At 57.1% G+C, this 22,500-nt stretch overlaps 1 pseudogene; it reads left to right on the forward strand.

The window, feature by feature from the left end:
* The first annotated feature begins 20,807 nt into the window (after positions 1 to 20,807).
* LOC138379816 (small nucleolar RNA U13) lies at positions 20,808 to 20,899 on the forward strand (annotated as a pseudogene).
* Positions 20,900 to 22,500: the final 1,601 nt, after the last annotated feature.

The raw sequence follows: 22,500 nt of genomic DNA on the forward strand, positions 1-22,500 counted from the left end.
CCGCTACGGACACACGGGGGGGGAGAGCGATGCAGCACCGGGGGCACGGACGCCCTCCCGGCTACGAAAGCCAGACGGGAGAGGACGAGATGGCTCAAGGCGGCGGCGAGCGGGGTGGGGGCCGCCGGGCGCGGCATAAGGCGACGACGGGGGAAGGGGCCGACGGGCACCAGGAGGCCCGAGGGGAGGGATGTAGCAAGCCTCAGACGGCAGCCCACCGGCCAGGACACGCACGGGATCTCACCGCCAGTGGCCTCCGCGCACAAGGGCGGTCCCGCGGCACCTGGGACGACCGGCTGCGCCTTCGGCGAGCTCCCCAAACCCCCCGCGCACCTCGCAGGGCCCGGACCCCGACCGCCATCGCGGTCGCGTGTAGCTCCGGAAAAACGCTCTTCTTGCACGCACGCGCGACCGGCCGCCCCCCAACGCCGTCCGGCCCGCCACGCGGAGGCCCGCCGACCGTTCAACCGAGGCACGTCGCCGGGGGGGTGGGGGGCGCCGTCCAGGGCCTTGGCGGCCAGGGCGACGCCCCCTCCCCGCGGCGAGGTCAGGTTCGGGCAGCGCAGTCGGGCGAACGCTCGTCGCGGGGCGGTCGGCAGCCGTGAGGAAGAGAGAAGGAGCACCCTTTCGAACAGGGATGAGACCCCGCGAGGGCGAGGCACGAGAGCCCGTGGGGAGGCGAGACCTGCGCCGCGACCGGGCCACTGGGGAAACAACGCCACGGGATCCCACCGCCCCAAACCCGAGAGCGGTCCCGCAACGCGCCCGTGACGCCAGCCGGCCAAAGCCTTCGGCACCCCTCGACCCTCCCAACGGGGCCACGGCCTCACCACCGGGGCGTCCCAGAGCGACGCCGGCCTTCGGCCCTCGGCCCGCACGCCACCGCGCCTAATCCCATTCTCGTCCGTTTCCCAATCCTGTCTCGCTCCGGGGAGCACCGTGCACCGGTGGAACGACCCCCTCGTTGGCCGGGCGGTCCCCCCAGCCGCAATCCACAGGCGCCAGCACGGGAGCGCCCATCCATCCGCGGCCTGGCACGGGACCGGGTGGAGGGCCGCACGCTCACAGGGGATGGGGAGGGGGCGCGAGACGGGCCGCACCACCACCCCCTTCCCCCAGCGCACACCGGGGCGACCCGCGGCCGGGGCACGCAGCGCACACACGCGGGCGCCCTTCACAGCTGGAACGCCGGCCCGGCCCGGCGTGACCCTCCCCCAGAGTTCAGGGGGGAGGCGCGGACCACGTTAGGCGAAGAGTGGCACTCGGCCCCCACCGCGGGGGCCGGCGGACCGCTCCCCCCCACGGCAGGGGAGGAGGGAACTCTGCCCACGCACAACTGGCAGCCGCAGGGGCGGCGGCTGACGACGCGCAGAGAGGCGGCGGGCTGGGGGATCCGACAAACCCCAGAAGAGGACACGCCTCCACGATCGCTAGAGAAGACGCTTTCTCGCCGAAGGTGGATCGCCCCCGACCCCCGGTCGCCCCCGTAAGGGCCCTGGGCGGAGGCGTTCAGGCACGCCCCGGGGGAGGTGTGGGGGGGGTCTGCGGCATGGGGCAAAACACGCACGGTTGGCGACTCCTGAGCGTTCGCGGTCGGGGCCCCTGGTCCAAAAGCCCCCTCACTTCGAGGGGAACACTCCCCCGTCGGTATGGGAGAGGGGTCACCGAGGCAGACCAGGCCGGTGGCAGAGGCCCCCCACGGGGCCGGCCGGCACCACGTCGCCGGCCCAGCCCCACCACGATCGCCCACACGACCGTGCAACCACCCCCCCCTCGGGCAGGGTGGGAAGAGCACAAGCCGTGCGCTCGCCTTTCGAAGTCCGCCACGCACACATCGTGGGGACGCCGAGACAACGCCCCCCGCCCGCCCACGCAGCGCAGGAGGATGCCTCTAGGCTTGCCCGCCTCGACCCCCCCAACCCCAAGCACGCTGCTCGAGGGTGTACCCAACGCAGCAGACGCTGCAGCGGCGACCAGAGGGGGACGCCGGGAACGAGGACGACAACCACCGCTCGGTTTCGGGCACCTTGGAGAACAACCCGGTGCGCTCCGGGGGCACCACAAAAGGGCCACACAGACCCAGCAGCCGCGCGCCAAACGGGGCGCGCGACCGGGCGGGCGGCACGGCCCCGCACCCGTCCGTCGCGGGCAGGGGGGACCCCGGCCAGGCAACAGCCACACAGGGCGAGCGAGGGCTGCCCGCTGCGTCAAGAGGACTCACGACCCCCCGCCAACGCCACGAGGCCGAGGGCGGGGCGACCGCGGTCGGGCCGGATAGTCTCGCACCCGCGCCTCCCACGCACCGCCCGCAGGCGGGGAAGGAGAGGTGAGGTGCCCGCGGGCAGAACGAGAAGAGCGGCCACCATTCACCATGAATGGACCGTCCCTCGCCTGGCACGCGGCTCAAGGCCCGGGAGAGCGCGACGTCACCACATCGATCAGGCCCCGAGGACGGGGAGGGTTGGGGGAGGTCAGTCAGACCGGCGAGGACAGCGATCGGAGGAGCCCGCTTCAGCCTCGCCAGCCCCGCCTCCCAAGCACAACCCAAAGACGAGGACCGCCTGACACGCAACGGCACAGAGCCAGCGGGGTAAGGGGGAAGGTTGCCGCAAACCTCCCCCCCTCCCCCGGGTGCCGTCTCTCGAGGGGACAAGAGACCAACGCGAGAGGCGGGCACCACCGTCGGGACACTCCGACGCCCTAGAGCCGGCGCGCGGGCCCAGGCGGTCAGCTCAAAGGGAACAGGGCAGGGCGCTGGATCCCCAGGAACCCAGAACCCTGTCCGCGTGCGGAGGCCCAACCCCTCCAGCGACAGTCGCCGAAGGACAGCGTGTCAGTACTAACCTGCAGGCGGAAGATGACGATATGAGGTGATCAAAAACACCGCGCAGGAAGACGGGGACCGAGCCACTTGAACACGCCTGCCCCCACGACACTCGACACGGCCACCTGTCCCCAGCAGGTCCCCAGCGCCAGCAGACAAGGGGCACTCAGGGACATCTGGTCGGCCCCCGTGGCGTAGAGGGCCAGGGAGGCCCTCACCGTCCACGCGCGCCACCCAGGGCCCAGCACGGGGACTTGTGGAGGAGAAAACATCGGGACGGGACCGCCACGGCCCACGAGCGGCCGCGGGCCGACAGGGGTCGCCCTCGCCGGCCACCCAGGGCCACCCAGGGCCCGGTCCCCGGCCCCAGCACGGGGACTTGTGGAGGAGAAAACATCGGGACGGGACCGCCGCGGCCCACGAGCGCCCGCGGGCCCACAGGGGTCGCCCTCGCCGGCCACCCGCGCCACCCAGGGCCCGGTCCCCGGCCCCAGCACGGGGACTTGTGGAGGAGAAAACATCGGGACGGGACCGCCGCGGCCCACGAGCGCCCGCGGGCCGACAGGGGTCGCCCTCGCCGGCCACCCAGGGCCACCCAGGGCCCGGTCCCCGGCCCCAGCACGGGGACTTGTGGAGGAGAAAACATCGGGACGGGACCGCCGCGGCCCACGAGCGCCCGCGGGCCCACAGGGGTCGCCCTCGCCGGCCACCCGCGCCACCCAGGGCCACCCAGGGCCCGGTCCCCGGCCCCAGCACGGGGACTTGTGGAGGAGAAAACATCGGGACGGGACCGCCGCGGCCCACGAGCGCCCGCGGGCCGACAGGGGTCGCCCTCGCCGGCCACCCGCGCCACCCAGGGCCCGGTCCGCGCCCCCAGAGTAGGACTCGGAGGAAGCCACGGACGACTGGGTGCCACTCACAGGGCTGTCCCTGCCTCCCGAGCGGGAACCAGGGAAAATGGGTAGGAAAGGCGAGGCCGAGGGAGAGGGACACGCATGCACGGGACGGCGGCCGGTCGCCGGACACCCTCCTCTCCCGTCCGCGTGTGCCGTCTCCTTCCTGTCCCCGCGGGGTGGGTCGGGTCTCCAAAGCGGCCACAGCGTGCTGGTCGACCTGCCCGGGCAGCCCCGCAAGCCGCCTGGCTGGCTGAGCCTGGAAGCGCGGCGACAACGTCCTCCCGCCACACAGCCCTGCAGGCCCAAGCTCTGCCTCCCAGATGTCCCAGCCGGCGTCCCGGCACGAACCAGATGGCCCCGCGAAGGCTGCTTGCTTCCCGGAACTCAGCCTCGCTCGCATCGGGGACTGTCCCCTGCTTTGCCTGCTGCACCGAAGATTCAGAGGACAAGAGACTTGTAGAAAAGCGGCCGCCAGGTGGAGCCCGACCACAACCGGCGCCAGCCACCAGAGGTCTGCTGCAAAACACGGGGCAACCCTCTGGAGCCCATCATTTCAGAGTCCAGAAGGTCCCCCGGGGGCATCAAACACAGTCCCCCTACTCCCCACGGAAGCCATCGAAAAATGACGGGTCAGTCTAGGGCCACGCCACCCTGAACGCGCCCAATCTCGTCTGATCTTGGAAGCTAAGCAGGCCCCGGCCTGGCTAGCACTGGGATCAAAGAAAGGATGGGTCGGCCCGACCACCGACATCGTCCACCAAACCCGTCTCTGCACAGACCACAACATAGCCGAGAGACAGACAGGCAGAAACAGAAAGAGAGAAAGGGAGAGAAAGGAAAAGAACAGAAAGAAAAGAGACGGAGAAACAGAGAGAGAAAGTCAGAAAGAAGAAAACAGTAAATAAGAAAAGACAGGAAGAGGGCACGGGGAAGAAAGAAAAAGGAAGGGAGGAAGGAGATAGGAAACACAGAAAGACAGAAGGAAAGAAGAAATAAGGAAAGAAAAGACAGGCAGAAAGAAAGAGAATGAGAAAAAGGAAGGAAGGATGGAAGCAGAAAGAAAGAAGAAAGAAAGAAAGACAGACAGAGACAGAAGGAGGGAAAGAAAGAAAAGAAAAAGAAAGGAAGTTAAGAGAGAAAAAGAAAGAGCACGGAAAGATGGAAAGAGAAAAAGATAGAGAGAAGGAAGGAGAGAGACAGTATAGAAAGAGACAGAAAGGAAGAAGGAAGGAGAGAGAAAGGAGAGAATGAGAAAGAAAGAAGGTAGGAAAGTAGAAAGGGGGAAGAAAGATGGAAAAAACAGAGATAGAAACACAGGATAACAGGAGAAAGGAAGAGAGGAAAGAAATACGGAAGGAAGGAAGGCAGGCAGGCAGGAAGGAAGACAGGAAGACTGAAAGAAGGAAAGAACAAAGAAGTAAAGAAAAGGCAGAAGGAGGAAGAGAAAGAAAGAAAGGGGGGGGGGAGAGATGATAGGATGAGAAAACCTTTCTGTCGTGGAATCATAAAACCCCTTCCTATCTTAGGATCATGAAACCCAGGGTGGAACTATGATACACTTCACATTCTCAGAGCACGCCGGCTGGTGAAACAAAGAAAGAAGTCAGGGACAGAGAGAACACATTCACGGGGCCTGGCCGGGGGCCAGGGTGGGGCGGCCCGAGGCTGTCGCCAGAGCCATCTCTGTGGCAGGACGTCGCAACACGCCTACCGGATTTTCCCATAACGCTCGCCCGCCGCCAGGTGACCCCCGTCATCCACCGATCCAAGTGTCAGCCTGGAAAGGACGGGCTCCCTCGTGGGGGAGGGAGCGTGGGGGCGGGAGTGGGTACACACTGGGTCGCAGGCCTCCTCCCGGCCCCTCTCGGACCACGTCTCTCAGCCCTCGGGCACACTCCCCACCACTAGTCGACCAGAGAGCCCCCGGGGGCGGGGGGCCGGAGGGGGGCGTCCACGGCAGGGAGAGAGGACAGGGACCCATCGGCCCGTGCTAGATGCCACGGGTGGAGGCAGGACCTGCTGAAGACACACGAACAGTACGGAGAGGTTCAGAGCGGGGCCTAGGCGCAGCCACTCACGATGATCTCACAGTTGGACTATCTGTCACGGTGGACCGAAGCGCATGAAGTGGGCGCTCCCGGAAACGGCGTGTGTGTGTGTGTGTGTGTGTGTGTGTGCGCGCGCGCGCGCGCGCGCGTGTGCCTGTGTGTGGGAGGGAGAGAGAGAGAGAGAGAGAGAGAGAGAGATGGGAGAAGACGGTCGGTACATTCGCTCACTCCTGTACCCGGGCCAGTCGTTTCTCCCGAAGGACAGAAATCCATAAAACACCCACGTCTAAAGAGTGTTTACACAGAGCTAACCCTAGGTCGAATCAGTCTGGAGTCGAGTGCGGGGAATCCTATGGTCCCAAACTGGGACTCCAGTCCCGGCCCCATAGCAAAAGGGGGTCATTTCTCAGAAAACGCACGCACACAGAATCGGGTAACGTTTATACAATTTTATACCGTGGTAGTGACTTCCTTCCCCGCCCCCGTGTTCTTAGGATCGGTCTCACTACATAGTACTTTTTTTTTTTTTTTCTGAGCTTTATTTTATTTTATTTTATTTTACTGTCATTTCGTTAGAGATGATGGGGAGGGGTGGCGGGGGAGCAGGGCATAGTTCACTCACTGGAAGCCTCAAACTCCTGGGCTCCAGCGATCCTCCTTCCTCAGCCTCCCAAATCGCTGGGGCTACAGGCGTGTGCCACCATGCCCGGCTAATTTTTTTCTATTTTTGGTAGAGACGGGGGTCTTGCTTTTGCCGAGGCAGGTCTCGAACTCCTGACCTCAAGCGGTCGGTCCTCCTCCCCGCCTTGGCCTAGGATTACAGGCGTGAGTCACCAAGCCTGGCCTGGATCGGTTTTTAATAGGTAAGGTCTACGAGACATCCCAGTCCAAACATCGATTCGGTGGGTCTCTACAGGACTCCGGGCGGAGATCCGATCTGGGGTTTACAACGTGGAGAATTAAGGCCTGGCTAGCAAAGAGCCCAGTGACTGAAGAGGGACGATGCTCGTCAGTCGTACAGAGCCTGAAAAGATGCAACACGGGGAAACGTTTCCAGGTTCCTCTCAGAAGAGGATGTCAGATGAGATGCCGAAACGAAAAGAATGGGTTCAAGCCAAAAGGAAAAATAGATAAATAAGTCAATAAATAAAACTACGGGAGACAGCCAGGAGACACTGTTTCCTCAGAAATGGCTAGGAAGCCTCCCAGGATAACCTGGATAGCAGCATATGTTCCTCCTCCTCCTCCGGCTCCCTCTCTTGTGTTCGTGTTTGTTTTCTGTAAACGCCAAGATGGGGCAGGGGTGGGGGACACCACGCCGGGTGGGCGAGCAGATCACCCTTCCCACCACAGGAGGGAGCACACACACACACACACACACCCACCCACCCACCCCAGGTCATCACTCTGTAGTTCCGCGTGAGTGAGGTGAGGCCCGGAACGGTGCTAGTAGCTTTCCAAGTGGTCAAAAAGAATGCACAATAACTGGACCGAGGCCTGTCTGGACGCTGTAAAGGCCCACTTGAAAACTTATGCTTGCTCGCTAGGTGACCGATGTCCGCTTGACCTATGTCTGTAATTGGAAATACGTACCTTGCGGAGATAAAACAAAGCAATTAACTTGTAACTAAGTGTTTAAACTTTCCAGCTGCCTGTCGTAAAATTGATTGTGCTTGCTTAACGCCTGAAAGAATGTTCCTTAATTGGAGCTATCTGTTTCTGTAAACCTGCTCGCTTAAAGACTGTAACCGAAACGAAACGGGGGCCCGAGGCTGGTCCCGGACCACACAGCTGCGGAGTAGGTGGTATAGTGTTGTTTCAACCGCCGTGCCTAAAGTCACGGAGCTCTAGCTTAGGATAGTCTGAAACCTTCCTGCTTTTTTCGGCTCGGGGCCATTCTCTGTACCTGTACCCTAACAGGGCAGGGGGTGGTCGCTGGCCAGCTAATGTGGACTCATGACTTGGCTCAATTCGGTCTCTAGGTTGTCCTGTCTCGCACTCCGTACTATAACAGATGCCACACCGGTTCAACCCAGCTCTGAAGGAAAGAAATGCCGAGCGTTCCACTAGCCGGAGGAAGGCAAAACGCACCTCTGCCTTCCTCTGAGGGCACGTCTGAGTGAACGGGTCGTTCTCCCTGCCCGTCACCCCAAGCCCCTCATCCCGGACCCCACCACACCCGGCCTTGACCTCCTCGGCCCTGCCCACCAGGCCCCATCATGGCCTCTGGAGCCTGGGCTCTCTCTCTCTCCAGGCACTGGCACTGCCCCCCGCCCCCACCCCGGGACCTGAGATCCAGGGCCTCTGTCTCCCAGGCCTCCCAGCTGTCTTGACTTGCGGACTCAGTGCCTGCTCTGCCAGAGAGACCTCTTGCTGCGGGGTGGCTCTCAGTGGCTGCATCTCAGCGGTCTAACGTGTCCCCCACCATCCACGTGGCCGCCGGCGTCAGGCTTCGGTGCCGTAGTGCCACCCTGCCTCCCTTCCGGGGGAATCCCACGCTGCCTCAGGCCCATTATGACCTGGAAGAGGCTGCACCTGTGGGGTCTGCCCATTTCCACTACCCCCCCCCCACACACGTCACCCCCCGGTCCCCCCATAGGGGTTAGGAAGAAGGCAACACTTTCTGGTACAAGGGTTGAACTGAAGGGGCGAGTGAGTGGCCACCTGGCAGGGGCATCGCAACAGATGGCTGAAGAAGTCAGCCGCCGAGTGCAGAAATGTCACGGAACTTGGGGTGCCACTGCCTTGCTGAGATAGGGCCAGGGCAGGCTTTAAAAGGCTAAAATTCTGCCTGCCTTTGGTACGTTAATACAGAACCCATGGTCCTTTCTAATTTTTGATTCCCGGAGAGGCAGGAAGTATTCCAAATGGCCACGCCATGGCTTTTCTAAATTGCCCACAAGGCCTTCTCCGACCCAGCGGGTCAGGGGTTTGCTTTGGTGTTACATCGTGGTAAAAGAGACATCCCACAGCAGTGACCATGTCCATCGACTCCGTCGGCGCTCTCAGGCTCGTAGTCCCACTTTTCAGACAAGCCTGGATGGCCACTCCGTGTCACTCTTTGCCAAATGCCAGCCACTCTCCTCCCCGCCCCGCATCCCCCATTTGGCCACCACAACTCTTCATCCCCAGGCGCCCTCCGGTAAAGTGTGCTCCTGTCTGTACACCTACTCCGTTGGGGGCGGGGGGGGGGGGGCGGGAGGTGGCACAAGAGGTGGCTGGTGGCCGGAGCAGGCCCGCCACCTTGAGTGTGTGGAACAGCGCTGAGGATTTCCTAAGGGAAGAAAGAGGGTGGGGAGAGCGAGAGAGCATCTCCTCCTCGTGAACCTCACAGATGATTGAGGACAAACAGGCCTGCACGGGGAGGGGGGGGGCAGGGAGGGTGCCGAGTCTGCACCAGAGAAAATGGCTTTGTGGGGGGGTGGGAGGGGAAGAGGGCAGAAAGATTTTCTGTCTTTTTAAAACTTCCCCCAGGCTTTTGGGAACTTGCAGCCCGGCCTGCATCCCTGAGGCACGTTAACTCTTTGGTTATAACTCCAGGTGGCCCCCAGGGTGGGCGGCCCACAGAGTTCAAGGGATTTCTTCTCAGCAGAGACGGGACCTTTAGAACAGCTAACTGCAGTAATTGCCTGAAGCTGAGAACCAACCCTCCCTCCTTTAAAACCTCTGTATTTCTGCCTAGGCCTATGTTCACGAAATTTGGGGGTTTGAGACTGAGAAGCTCTACCCTATTTATTTCCTCCTTTGTCAGCAAAGTAGACTCTCTGTTTTCTTACTCCTCATACCGCTTGTCCTCGTTATTCGGCCTCGTGGACAAGCAGCTGAGCTTTCGGTCACAAGTCCACACCCCAGGGTGGAGGGGTCCAATCCACCCCTGTCCAGACCTGGGCCCTTCCTGCCTCCCTCTCGAGACGATCTGTTTGGCAGCCCAGCCGCCTTGGACTGGGCCACAAGGAGGACACAAAGTAAAGACCCAGCCCCCCCGCCCCCCCCCCCCACACACACACACACGGCAGTGGCGGTGGGTGGCAGTTCTCCAAGGGTTTGGGGCTTTTCCTGAGGCAGGAGACGGAGGGGACTGATTTCTTTAGAGCTCCGTCCCCTCCCCCATGCGCTGTGCCGCCTGGAAGCGGCAGCTCGCGGGGCGGGGTCGGGGCTGAAAGCGGCTCCGCCCGAGAGAAGCCCGAGGCGGCTACGTGCAAGCGCGCATGCGCAGTCAGCTCGCGGGGCGGGGTCGCGGCTGAAAGCGGCTCCGCCCGAGAGAAGCCCGAGGCGGCTACGTGCGAGCGCGCATGCGCAGTCAGCGCAGTGAGTGGAGGAGGGGTGGAAAACGGCGGAAGGGCTCCGCCGGGGGCCCGGCCATCTGTGCGGCCAGGCTAGGGGTTTGCCTCTTGGGCCGGGAGCTCGTACCCCGCCCCCAGCCCGCAGGCAATCCCGAGGGGCAGAAGCACGACTTGCTGGGCACCTCCTCGGGCGAAGCGGTCGCGGTGGCTGGGTTACGTGGGGCCCAGACGAGTCTCTGGTTCTGGGAGCGGCACCTCCCCCACGCGCCTCTCCTCTTGGGCCTTCACCCCTCCCCCCCCCCCCCCCCCGCTCCGGCCCCAGGGGATGGGAGGAGTGGGGGGCAGGGAGACGACCTCAGGGAGGAGCCAGACCAACTGAATGAAAGCTTTTCATGAACTCGTGTGTCTTTGCCAGGGAAACACCATTTCTGGAGTCTATGAACTAAAATAAAATCTTAAGCCGCCCCCCGCCCGCCACCGCCAGCTGACCCGTCCCGTGGTTGGCCCAGGGAACCCTAGAAAAACCCTTAAACCTGAGCTGCTGCCCCGCAAGGACAGGGGAAGTCAGACACCCCTCCCTGATGGAGTCAGATTTTATAACAATGAGATACTGAATGTCCGACGGGCCTAAGGCCAGGCAAGACAAAGCTTAACGCATATCTAGCAGGCCAACCGTTTACTGAACTACAGGGCACTTGAGTTTTGGGTAAACTGTCCAGTGGCTTGTCTGTGATTAGCAGACCTCCTTACCTTAACTGAAAACATGATGCAAAGCCTTTAGGCAGAGGTTCATTTATGTCATCAATTGCAAATCAAAGAATCTTTAAACCCAGCTGTAAACCTGTAAACACCGCACCCTCCCTCCCCCGCCCCCCCCCCAACTGCCAGATGTCCTGCCTTTTCAGCCCAGACCAATGTACCCCTTCCATGTTTTGATTTGTGATTTTACATGTAATTCCTGTCTCCCTAAAATGTATGAAGCCAAACTGTAACCCACCCCACCACAATGGGTCCGCTTGCTCAAGGCTTCTTGGGCGTAGCTCTCTGGGCCATGATCACGGCCGTTGGGCTCAGAATAAAACTCTTTAAATTATTTTGCAGTGATTTGGGGTTCTTTTCCATGGACGAGTCAATCGTGTTCACATTATTTTAGCCTTGGGAGCTTTTTCTTTTCTATTATGTCTGATCCTGATCGCTAGCCAGGTATTCATTCATATTTTTGGTTGGTGGTGGTGCTCAAGCTCGTCTTTGTACATCCCAGATTGGCGTAAGCCACCGTGAATATGTTTTACACCTTCCAAGAGCTAGCGCTTATTGCCGTATCATAACCAGGGCTCGCAGCAATTTTTCTTTTTTTTTTTTTTAAAGCTGCTTCCACTTTCCACCTAGGTATACATACGAGTATCCCCTTTAAATGAATGCTTGCATCGAGGAACCAGGAAGTGGTTTTTGTTGTTGTTGCTGTTGTTGTTTTCCCCCAGTCATTTATCTGCTCCTCAACCCTCATTATTTATCACACACACACACACACACCCCCACCCCATCTCTGTAGAAAAGCTCACGGAGATTGTTCATCCACCGCGTGCTTTCTGTTGACAGTATCTGAGACGATAAGGAGCACCATGCATTCTGTTCTAAGAGAAAAATTGCATATATCAGTATGATTATATTTTACTTCTTGTGTGAATTTAGTGGATCTCATAAAAGCTGATCTTGATTTTCACAGCAGAGAAAAGTGGGCTTCTGTTTTGGTTTTGTTTTTGTTTTTCTGGAGGGGTGGTGTCTTCACATAAGTGATCATCTTTACAAGTATGCTATATGCGAGAAATTTCAGAAAGCTGCAAAGAGTGACTTGTTGACAATGCTTGCATTGAATGATGTATCTGAATCTGTGAATCGAAGGGGTCAGCATCTGACCAGAAAGCACTGTTAGAAGAAGAGGGGTTTCGGGTCTTTTCCTAAATTGTATCTGCCTAAGGCGGAAAATATTTCTGTTTCCCTATGACATGGTATTTTCCTCACAAGCAGTGTTAATGGCTCCATATGTCTCTAGACTGGCTGCAGAGCAGAGACTCCATGGTCTCCACTACTTGACTCTGTCTGTCCAAGAATGGCCTCCACAGCTCTCCTCTGTGAGATATCCACTCTCAGAGGTGGCACGGTATGGTGGGTAGGGGGATATGCTGGATTTTGAAAACTCAGAGTTTGAACTCCAGTGCTTTATTTCTTAGCAACATGAACTTTGTCAGATCACATCACCCTGCTGAAGCCCAGTCACCTAAAGGGTAGAAAATGCAATGGATAGATTGACGCTTCTCTTCTCTTCTCCTCTCTTCTTTCTCTCTTTCTTTCTTTCCTTGTGTCTTCCTGTCTCTGTCTCTCTCTCTCTCTCTCTCTCTCTCTCTTTCTTTTTGTCTTTTTCTTTTTTTTCTTTTGACGGGCCCTCACTCTGTTTCCCAGACTAAAGTGCAGTAGCATCATCATAGATCACTGCAACTTCAAACTCTTGGCCTCAAGCGATCCTTTCCCCCTAGGCTTCCCAAAGTGCTAGGATGCAGTTTTATTTTTATCTGTGACACCATGGGAGGAAATATCTTTTAGGGTCATAGGGTCAGAAATTTAGATCTCTTCTTTGAACTCATGGTAGCGGCTAACTGGGATTTTCAGTGTGTAAACGTAAGCCACTTGTAATTTCACCAGTACTCCCGTTACTTGTCATCTATTCAGGAGGTGAACTCTTCTTCCCCTACCATCTACTGTTCAAACGCGTTGGCCACAAGGATAATTTGAATATCAGATTCAGAGCACAAATAATTAAGGTCCTGTAGCGTTAATAAGTAAAAGGGGCCACACACAAACCTGTGGAAGTCTGTGTCCCTTCCAGTTTTTTTGTTTGTTTGTTTGTTTTTGGGTCCCCCCCCCCCCCCCGAGACTGAGTCTCACTCTGTTGCCCGGGCTAGAGTGAGTGCCGTGGCGTCAGCCTAGCTCACAGCAACCTCAAACTCCTGGGCTCAGTCGATCCTCCTGCCTCAGGCTCCCCAGGAGCTGGGACCACAGGCATGTGCCACCATGCCCGGCTAATTTTTTTCTATATATTTTTAGTTGTCTGGACAATTTCTTTCTATATTTTTAGTAGAGACGGGGGCGGGGGGTCTCACTCTCGCTCGGGCTGGTCTCGAACTCCTGACTTTGAGCGATCCTCCCGCCTCGGCCTCCCAGAGTGCTAAGTTTACAGGCCTGAGCCAACGCGTCCGGCCTGTGTCCATTCTTTAATGTTGTGTGTTGCTCAGTTATGAAAAGGCAAGGGAACATAAAATCCGAGTTTTAGGGATGACTTATAGGCTCAGTATTCTTTTTTTTTTTTTTTTTTTTTGCCTCCTCTAAGCCTATGTGAATATCAAGGAGGGTAAAAAATTCAGTGTTCTCAGTTCAGTGCCCAACCAACCTCTGTTTCCAGAGTAAAAATTGAGCATCCTATTACACCTTTATTTCCCTTTGGTATGCTAAGGCCCAACTCGGCAGAGAGGTCACTGTTTATTCTCTTGGCTAAGATCACATGTGCCATAGTCTGTCTGCTTTGTCTCCTTTAGGGGTAATCATCCAATCTTACCCGGGCCCCTCACATCCTCGTGACAATAGGCCTCCTTGGTTTACTGAAATAGAAAAGACCGGCTCATCAGCAATGTTTGATCGGTTGCTTCAGAAACAAATGTTGTTCTGCTTTCTTTACTATGTTTTTTTTTTTTTTTTCCTTCTTTCTTCCGTCAGACCCAATCCGATATAGGTGGGAGAGAAGGTAACCGGAGCCTCTTGAAAAACCGAAGTGAACCAAAGCGAGCTCACAGATTCAGATAGAAATCAGGAGGAAGAAAAATTGAGAGATAACATGGATTTTCTGTCTAGCGGGTGTTCTCACACTTCAATTTTACCAGAAGCGTTAGGTAGGATGACGATGACGATAATTGTGACAAACACTATTCTCATTGGACAGATAAGGAGGCAGGCTCAGAGTGACGAGTAACCTGGGCCTAAATAGATCGCTAAGAAGCATCATAGTGTGTTCCTTGGTTACGCTGTTTTGTGAAGCTCAAAAAGTTTGGGGTGCGCGTGCGCGTGCGTCCATGTGCGTACGCAATCATAGGTGTTCTAGTAAAACGGATATGAGGTAGGATTTCCCATACCTTCAATGATTTCATGTCCTGCAGGAACATAATGTTCCGGGATCAGGTTTTTATTCTGCCTTCTGTGCCACATGCTCAACATGCCTGTGACTTTACAGCCGAGACTTGCTCAGGGGGAGCCCATTCTCATCTTCTGGGAGGTTCTGCTAATCTTTAAAAGACAAGGACATAGGAAGATGATCCTATAACAACGACTGTGACCACGATTAAAGGCTTACTGTTTACCACGCGTGCTTCTGTGGGCTTTGCCTGCATTTGCTTTTTCACTCTGCACAATATCCCTGTGGGGTAGGCACCATGATTTCTGCATTTGCAGATGAAGAGGCTGAGGCTCAAGAGGATGTATGACTCGCCAAGTTACCAAACACGGAGTGTCGTCCAGGTAGCCAGTCCAGGCCCCCCGGCTCTGCAGCCACTCTGCAATGCTGATTCTGAGCCTGACCGTTTCATCACTGGTGGCTCCCTGAGAACCTTGACTCGGCCCCCTTCCTCAGTTCACTTGGGAAACATATTCATGTGTGTGTATTTCTCTCCTTCCCTCTCCCACCCCCCCCCGTTTTAGTTTTTATTATTTTGAAAAGTGCATAGAACGATAAAAACTTTAAAAGTAGGAAAAAGCTTACGGAACACATAAGGACACAGAGAAAGAAAATATCTGTGTACAACAGTGCAACGCATTTGTGTTTTAAGTCGTGGTGTTGCAAAAGAGTCCAAAAGTTTAAAAGAAAGAAAAACAAACAAACAAACAAACAAACAAAAAAAAAAAAAAGCCAAACCACCATGGAAAAGTTTATGAAGTGAAAACACTTACAGTAAGCTAAGGTTAATGTATTATTGAAGAAAGAAATTTCTAAAGGTAAATGTCGTGTGGCCTAAGTGTCCAGGGTTTATGAAAACCTACAGTAAGTAATGTCCTAGGCCTTCACATTCACTCACCACTCACCGCCAACTCACAGACTCACCCAGAGCAACCTCCCGCCCGCCCTGCAAGCTCCATTCACCGTAAGTGCCCTGGCCAGGTGTCCCACTGCACAGAAACCTATTAGACTGCATTTCTTCCCATTACTATCAGTAGTTGTACATTTCTTAGGACTGTAGGCCTACGATACACCTCCAGGCATAGTTAGGGGTTGGGAAGAGGAGGGAAGAGGCCATTCTTCATTTATTTATTTTTTTTTTTTTGTTGAGACAGAGTCTCACTTTGTTGCCCAGGCTAGAGTGAGTGCCGTGGCGTAGCTCACAGCAACCTCAAACTCCTGGGCTTAAGCGATCCTACTGCCTCAGCCTCCCGAGTAGCTGGGACTACAGGCATGCGCCACTATGCCCGGCTAATTTTTCTATATAGATTTTTAGGTGTCCATATAATGTCTTTCTATTTTTAGTAGAGACGGGGTCTCGCTCAGGCTGGTCTCGAACTCCTGACCTTGAGCAATCCACCCGCCTCGGCCTCCCAGAGTGCTAGGATTACAGGCGTGAGCCACCGCGCCCGGCCCATTCTTCATTTATTAATTGGGTAGCATGGGGGCAGGGGAGGCAGTTTCCTCCTTCTCCCCCTCTTGTTTTTCTTTATTCCTCTCCCAGTTCCCCCTTCCATCGTCTCGATGGATTTGGATGAGACGTAGACATTTTCTACGTCAGGCCTTAATCATACCGAGGGAGCAGGAGAAAAGTAAGCCGCCTACCATGACACGATGGAATGGAAGTTTGTCAGCCATTGACTGCTGTGGCATTCCGACATTTAGTGTCTTCAGGACATTCTATATTTCTGCTATCCCACTAGAATATATCTCCTCGATCACTACTGTGTGGCCACATCCCAGCTGTTTCGTGAGCCACCCTCAATGTTCGTGACGATGTAGTGTGGGGACTCCCTCCGTCTGGTGCCTTAAACTCGCACATTTGGGGTTTTGTATCAGGATAGCAAAGCGATCACCTTTAAATAACCTGGCTGGCCATGGTGGCTCATGCCCGTGATCCCGGCAACTTGGGAGGCAGAGACGGGAGCGTGACTTGAGCCCAGCAGCTGGAGACCAGCCTGGGTAACACGATGAGACCTCATCTCTACCAACAAAAAAAAAAAAAAGAAAAATTATGGCGGGTGTGGCAGCATTTGCCTATAGTCCCAGCTACTCAGAAGGCTGAGGCAGAGAGGATCACTTAAGCCCTGGATTTGGAGCTTGCTGTGAGCTACAATCAGGCCAAGGCGGCCTGGGAGAGGACAGAGTGAAAGAAATCCTGTCTCAAAAAAAAAAAAAGAAAAGAAAAGAAAAGAAAAGAAAGAAAACAAGACCGATAACACAACACAACTTAGAAGACTTGGTGTTACCGAAAGCTCGGCCACTTGCCCACGAGGCCGAATAACGAGGACAAGCTGTTTGAGGAGGAAGGAAAGAGAGAGTCTATTTTGCCGGTAAAGGAGAAAATAGGGTAGACCTTCCCATCTCAAGCCTCCGAATTTCCCCGAACATAGGGCTAGGCAGAAATACAGAGCTTTTAATGAGGGGGGGAGGGGTTCTCAGCTTTAGCGTTGATTGTGGTTAATTATTTCAATCGTCCAGGCTCTGCCAAAAACAAAGCCTGTGAACTCTGCCGGCCGCCCACCTGGGGGGGGGGGCGGGGCAGGGGACCACTTGGGAGTTTTAAGAAAAGATTTAACCTGCCTTGGGGACATAGGCCAGACTACAAGCTCCCAAAAGTGGTGGTGGTGGTGGTGGTGGTGGTGGGGAGCGTAAAACGACAGAACGTCTTTCTGTCCTTTATTGGTTTCTCCTTTTTCCCCCCTAGGTGCCAAAAGACCTGAGACTGATGCCGAAAAGAAATAGGTACAGGCGCCCACGTGCACACACAAAGATATACGATCGAATACATCGTGTTGACAGTCGGGGAAACTGGAAGATGATGGGGAAGTATCACGAGCAACTTTGTATTTCTTCCAGGACAGGAAAATGGACACGAAGAGAAAAATTCATCGTTCTCGGCGTAGGATAAAAAGCCACATCTTGTTACTTAATATAATTCATTCTGTGATTTAAGTTTTTATACGATATGATATTCGATAAGCCTAAAACACAAGATAAAAGAGAAACAAACAAAAGGGAAAAAATAAAAATAAAAAAGACGACGGGCAGAGGCCTACGGTCCCGGGAGGAGGCAGAGAGCGGGAGGAGGGGCGCCTCCCGCAGACAACAGGGCGGGTGGGCGGAGACCCGCTAGAGGCTAGGGCTGCCCCGGGCGGGCCCAGAGCTGCGGGCCCGGGAAGAAGAGGGTGGGACCGTCCGGACCGTGCTCTCCTCCCCGCCCTCCACACCTCCCGGGAGTCAGCTCTTAAACTCCCAACGTCACCTGACTTTCCGGATCCCGAGGTCTGATCAAAGTGGCCGCTAGGTGACACCCAGCAACCGCTGCCGGTGTCATCCTGAAAAGAACGGACCCTATGACTGACGGGGGTGGGGCGCACAGTGGGTGGCCCGGCCAGCTCCCCTTCCTCCTCGGAGCGGATCGGATCATCTGGAACTTTATCCAGAGAGGAGAGAGTGCCCCTGGGTGTGTGCTAGAAGCCGGAGGGTTGGGGCAGGGACCTACCCAAGAGAGAAGTAGAGTACAGGGAGTTTCAGAGTTGACCCACTCACCATCTCGCCCTGGTCAATACAAGAGTGGCAATATCTGTCACCGTGGAATGAACACTTGGTACCGAAGACCTTTGTCTATGCTGGCCCCCGTATGCCTAGGGGGGGGCATGTGGCCAGAATCTGACATCCTAAACGTCTTCGTAGAAAGAATTTGGGGGTGGGGGTGGGGGAGAGAGACAGAAAAAGAAAAGAGAGGGGGAAAGAAATGGCTGCCACAAAACTATCAGAACAGAGAAGCGACCGATAGGGCCTATCTGGTTAAGTTCTTTCCCTACCCAGAGAACGACTTGACGTAGCTGACGTCACTGCAGTCAGGCCACGTTCCGGTGGACACAGAGAGTCAGGGATAGAATTTCACGCTCGGCACTGTCTCTCGGGACAGCGGGAAGGTGGAGGGTGGCTGAGGGTTCTATGCTCCTTTATCACACACCGTCAGGTAGGTCAGGTAAAATTGAGGACAGATTTCCAGTGTTTCGAGAAAGGAAGAGCACTCGTGCAGGCCATCTATCTGTACGTGGGAGAGTGTCCCCGAAAAGTGGCTTTCAGTGCCGGGATGTGCCTAGGCCAAGAAGGTACACGATCCTGAGTGAGAATGGTCCGTCCCATCGAGTCAGTCGGTAGGAGGCCACCGGGTCGAGACGGAACTGCCCCCCCACCCGCCCCCGCCCCCCAGAGCAGACAGACTCAGAATGGAGTCACTCGGTGCCAGTGCCCTGCCCGGGTGCCCCATCATTCAACCGAACTGGGAAACAGGTGGGCTTTCCGACCCTCGGGAGGGAGCTTCACCGGCGGGCGGACAGATCAGAAGGGGCCCGGCTCCCTTGAGCGGGCAGGCTGGGGACGGTCGGTGGGGTCTCTTGACAGGAGGCACCACGGAACCCTTGAGGCAATGTCGGGGGCACCTATGTTGCGGTCCAAAGCTAGCGTCTGAGAAGTCGTCCCGAAAGCATGATGGCGTCAACAAGTCCCCTCCGTTCAAGAAACGAGATTCATTTCTAGAGGAGGGCCACCCCCGCGGGAGGACCGTAGGCTTCCTGTGGACATTCTCTTCAAAAGGCAATTCACTCAGCGGAGTGAAAATCGGAAAAATCGCTGTCCTCTGACGCAGCTGCAGAGAAAAGATGGCACCAAAATCAATGAAACACACACACACACACACACACACACACACACACAAACACACCTCCTCCCATCTGAACGAGCACTCCGGACGGTCACATAGGGAGAGCGACGGGCTCTCTTCCCCCCCCCCTGTGGTTTTCTACCTTTTGTTGCGGTTTTTTCCCTCAGTGGATAGAGGAGGAGACACAGGGGGCTCAGCCGGCATGCGAGTGGGTTTATCATCCTCTGTGAGTATCAACACGCGACACCACCTAAGTGAAGGAACACACCGGTGTTTCATGTGATGTGGCTCAATGCCTGGCAGATACGAGCCTTTGCAGGCCTCCTCGTGATCGACAGGACGTCGCCTTGGACACGGACACATCTTGTCCCTCCCTCCCGAGGCGATAGGCGGTTCCGTACCTCCTCGGGGCCAGGGCACAGTCTGCCTAGGCACCTACAACACGTGTGGCAACAGCCTCGATGGCTCTGCCATGAGAACGAACTCCCGTGGCACGGGGGTGGGGTGGGGGGGGGGTCGGGTGCTGAAGAATTCAGCTGAGTGAAGGAATGCCACGGGATTCAGAGTGCCATCGGTGGGCTGAGAGGCGAGCAGGGCGGGCTTTGAAAGGGTAACATTCTCCCTGCCTTCCGTCTGGCTGTGAATACAGAACGTACACGCCAGGCGGGGTGGCTCACGCCTGTAATCCTAGCACTCTGGGAGGTAGAGGCGGGTGGATCGCTCAAGGTCGGGAGTTCGAGACCAGCCTGAGCAAGAGCGAGACCCCCATCTCTACTAAAAATAGAAAGAAACTATATATCTAAAAATATATACAGAAACAGTATCTAAAAATATATACAGAAAAATATTAGCCGGGCACGGTGGCGCATGCCTGTAGTCCCAGGTACTCGGGAGGCTGGGGCAGTAGGATCGCTTGAGCCCAGGAGTTTGAGGTTGCTGTGAGCTAGGCTGACGCCACGGCACTCTAGTCTGGGCAACAGAGTGAGACTTTGTTTCAAAAAAAATAAAATAAAATAAAAAAAAAAAATATATATATATATATATATATATATATATAAATATATACACACACACACACACACACGTATATCCAATTAGCTGGGCATGCTGGCACATGCCTGTAATCCCAGCTACTCGGGAGGCTGAGGCAGTCTGATCGCTTGAGCCCAGGAGTTTGAGATTGCTGTGAGCTAGGCTGACGCCATGGCACTCTAGCCAGGGCAACAGAACGAGAGACTCTGTCAGAAAGAAAAGAAGAGCGAGAGCGAGAGAGCGAGAGAAAGAAAGAAAGGAAGGGAGAGAAAGGAAAGAGAAGGAAGGGGGGGGAGAGAGAGAGAGAGAGAGAGAGAGGAGAAAACTATTAAAAAATTCGGGACCAGATCCATCGGTCGGTACTCAGAAGCGTGACGATCGGGTGTTCCCGAGCACGTGTGAGATGTGTCTTCTCCCTGACGCCGCGTTTCCTCCACACACACATCACCCATCTGCCGTGGAAAAAAAGCAACAAAAAGAGAGAAAGAGATTAAGAAGGGAAAATGGAAACAGGGCAAAAGAGGAAGAAAGAAAGAAATTTCGAAAAAAAGAGACCAAAGTCACAGCGAGAAGGAAGAATACTGAGCCCAGAGCGACACCTAGTGACCACACCGTCACAAGCACCCTAGGGCCCCAATTCGCCAGAGACATCTGGTGGACCCCAGGGCAACATGTGGTCGACCCGGGGCCATGGCGTCTGCAGCCGATTCCCAGGCGGGCACACGAGCCCGGGGAAACTCATTCTCAGCGCGGGGAGGAGGGGAGGGGAAATAATAGCAAAGTCACACCAGATCCCTTTCTAGTTCATAAACGTGTTGATTGCGTGTTCACGCGCACGTGTGAGAAGGGCCTCCTGGTGTGTCGGCACGTCACCCGCGTGACGTGAAACCATGAATCCGGGGGGGGGGAGCGGAAAGGCGGGCAGGAAAAGGCAAAGAGAGAATAGATAAAATGAAAGGACCAAAAAGAAAGTCACACAGCAGGGTAGGGGAGTGAGAGCAAGTCGAGAGACTGCAGACAGAAACTCCGAGAGGAGAGGAATGCTCCGGAGCGCCCCCTCGCCCCGCGCGAGAAGAATACCGATCGCAGGGTGACCCCTAGGGGCAGCGAGGCCAGAGAGACCAAATCCGTCCCGAAGCCTCCCTGTCAGGACGACAACCACAGACCAGACATCTGGTCAACCACCCAAGGACCAGACATCTGGTCAACCAGCGAACCCATGCGGAGGCCGCATGCAGCAGCGACATCTGCACGACCACTCAGGGTGCTCCCTGCCGGGAGGGTGTGTCTCTATGTGTGTGTGTCCGGGGGGGGGGAGATTGCGATGAAAGTCACGCCAGGTCCCGGGATAGTTCGTGAGCGTGATAATTGCGTGTGTGTGGAGAAAAAAGGGGGCGGGGCGATAGGGAGTAAAGAAAGGAGGAGCGGGCGAGCGGAGGGGTGGGGAAGGAGAGGGAGTCGAGAAGCCCGCAACCGCAGCGCCCCCTGGCGGTGATCCCCCTCCATAGCATCGATGGGGCCAGCCCCGCAGAGACTAAGTGCGACGGGACATCTGGTCAACCCCAAGGACCATGGGATCCCGGCACGAAACCGGCGGAGGAGGAGGAGGAGGAGGAGGAGGAGGAGGAGGAGGAGGAGGAGGAGGAGGAGGAGGAGGAGGAGGAGGGCTAGGGGGCGGCGGCGGCGGGATAGGCGGCGGAGGCGGGCTAGGCGGCGGCGGGCTAGGCGGCGTAGGAGGCGAGCTAGGCGGCGGCGGCGGCGGGCTAGGCGGCGGCGGGCTAGGCGGCGGCGGAGGCGGGCTAGGCGTCGGCGGCGGCGGGCTAGGCGGCGGCGGAGGCGGGCTAGGCGTCGGCGGGCTAGGCGGCGGCGGAGGCGGGCTAGGCGGCGGCGGGCTAGGCGGCGGCGGCGGCGGGCTAGGCGGCGGCGGGCTAGGCGTCGGCGGCGGCGGGCTAGGCGGCGGCGGAGGCGGGCTAGGCGGCGGCGGGCTAGGCGGCGGCGGAGGCGGGCTAGGCGTCGGCGGCGGCGGGCTAGGCGTCGGCGGGCTAGGCGGCGGCGGCGGCGGGCTAGGCGGCGGCGGGCTAGGCGGCGGAGGCGGGCTAGGCGGCGGCGGGCTAGGCGGCGGAGGCGGGCTAGGCGGCGGCGGGCGGGGGGTGGTGGTGGAGGGGGAAAGAAAAATAAAAAATCCCACCTTCGGACACGTATTGAGGTACGAGGGAGAGGTTGTCGAGGAGCCCGCAACCGCAGCGCCCTCTGGCGGCGACGCCCCTCCATAGCGTCGACGGGGCCGGCTTCGCAGAGACTAAGTGCGACGGGACATCTGGTCAACCCCATGGACCATGGGGTCCCGGCACGACACCGGCGGAGGCGGAGGCGTTAGCGAGCCAGTGGGCGGGAGAAAAAAGTAGTCCCGCCTTCGGACACCCAGTGAGGTACTAGGGAGAGGGAGTCGAGGAGCCCGTGACCGCAGCGCCCTCTGGCGGCGAT

This window comes from Eulemur rufifrons, unplaced genomic scaffold (genome assembly GCF_041146395.1).
Source record: "Eulemur rufifrons isolate Redbay unplaced genomic scaffold, OSU_ERuf_1 scaffold_179, whole genome shotgun sequence".
Classification (NCBI taxonomy): Eukaryota; Metazoa; Chordata; class Mammalia; order Primates; family Lemuridae; genus Eulemur; species Eulemur rufifrons.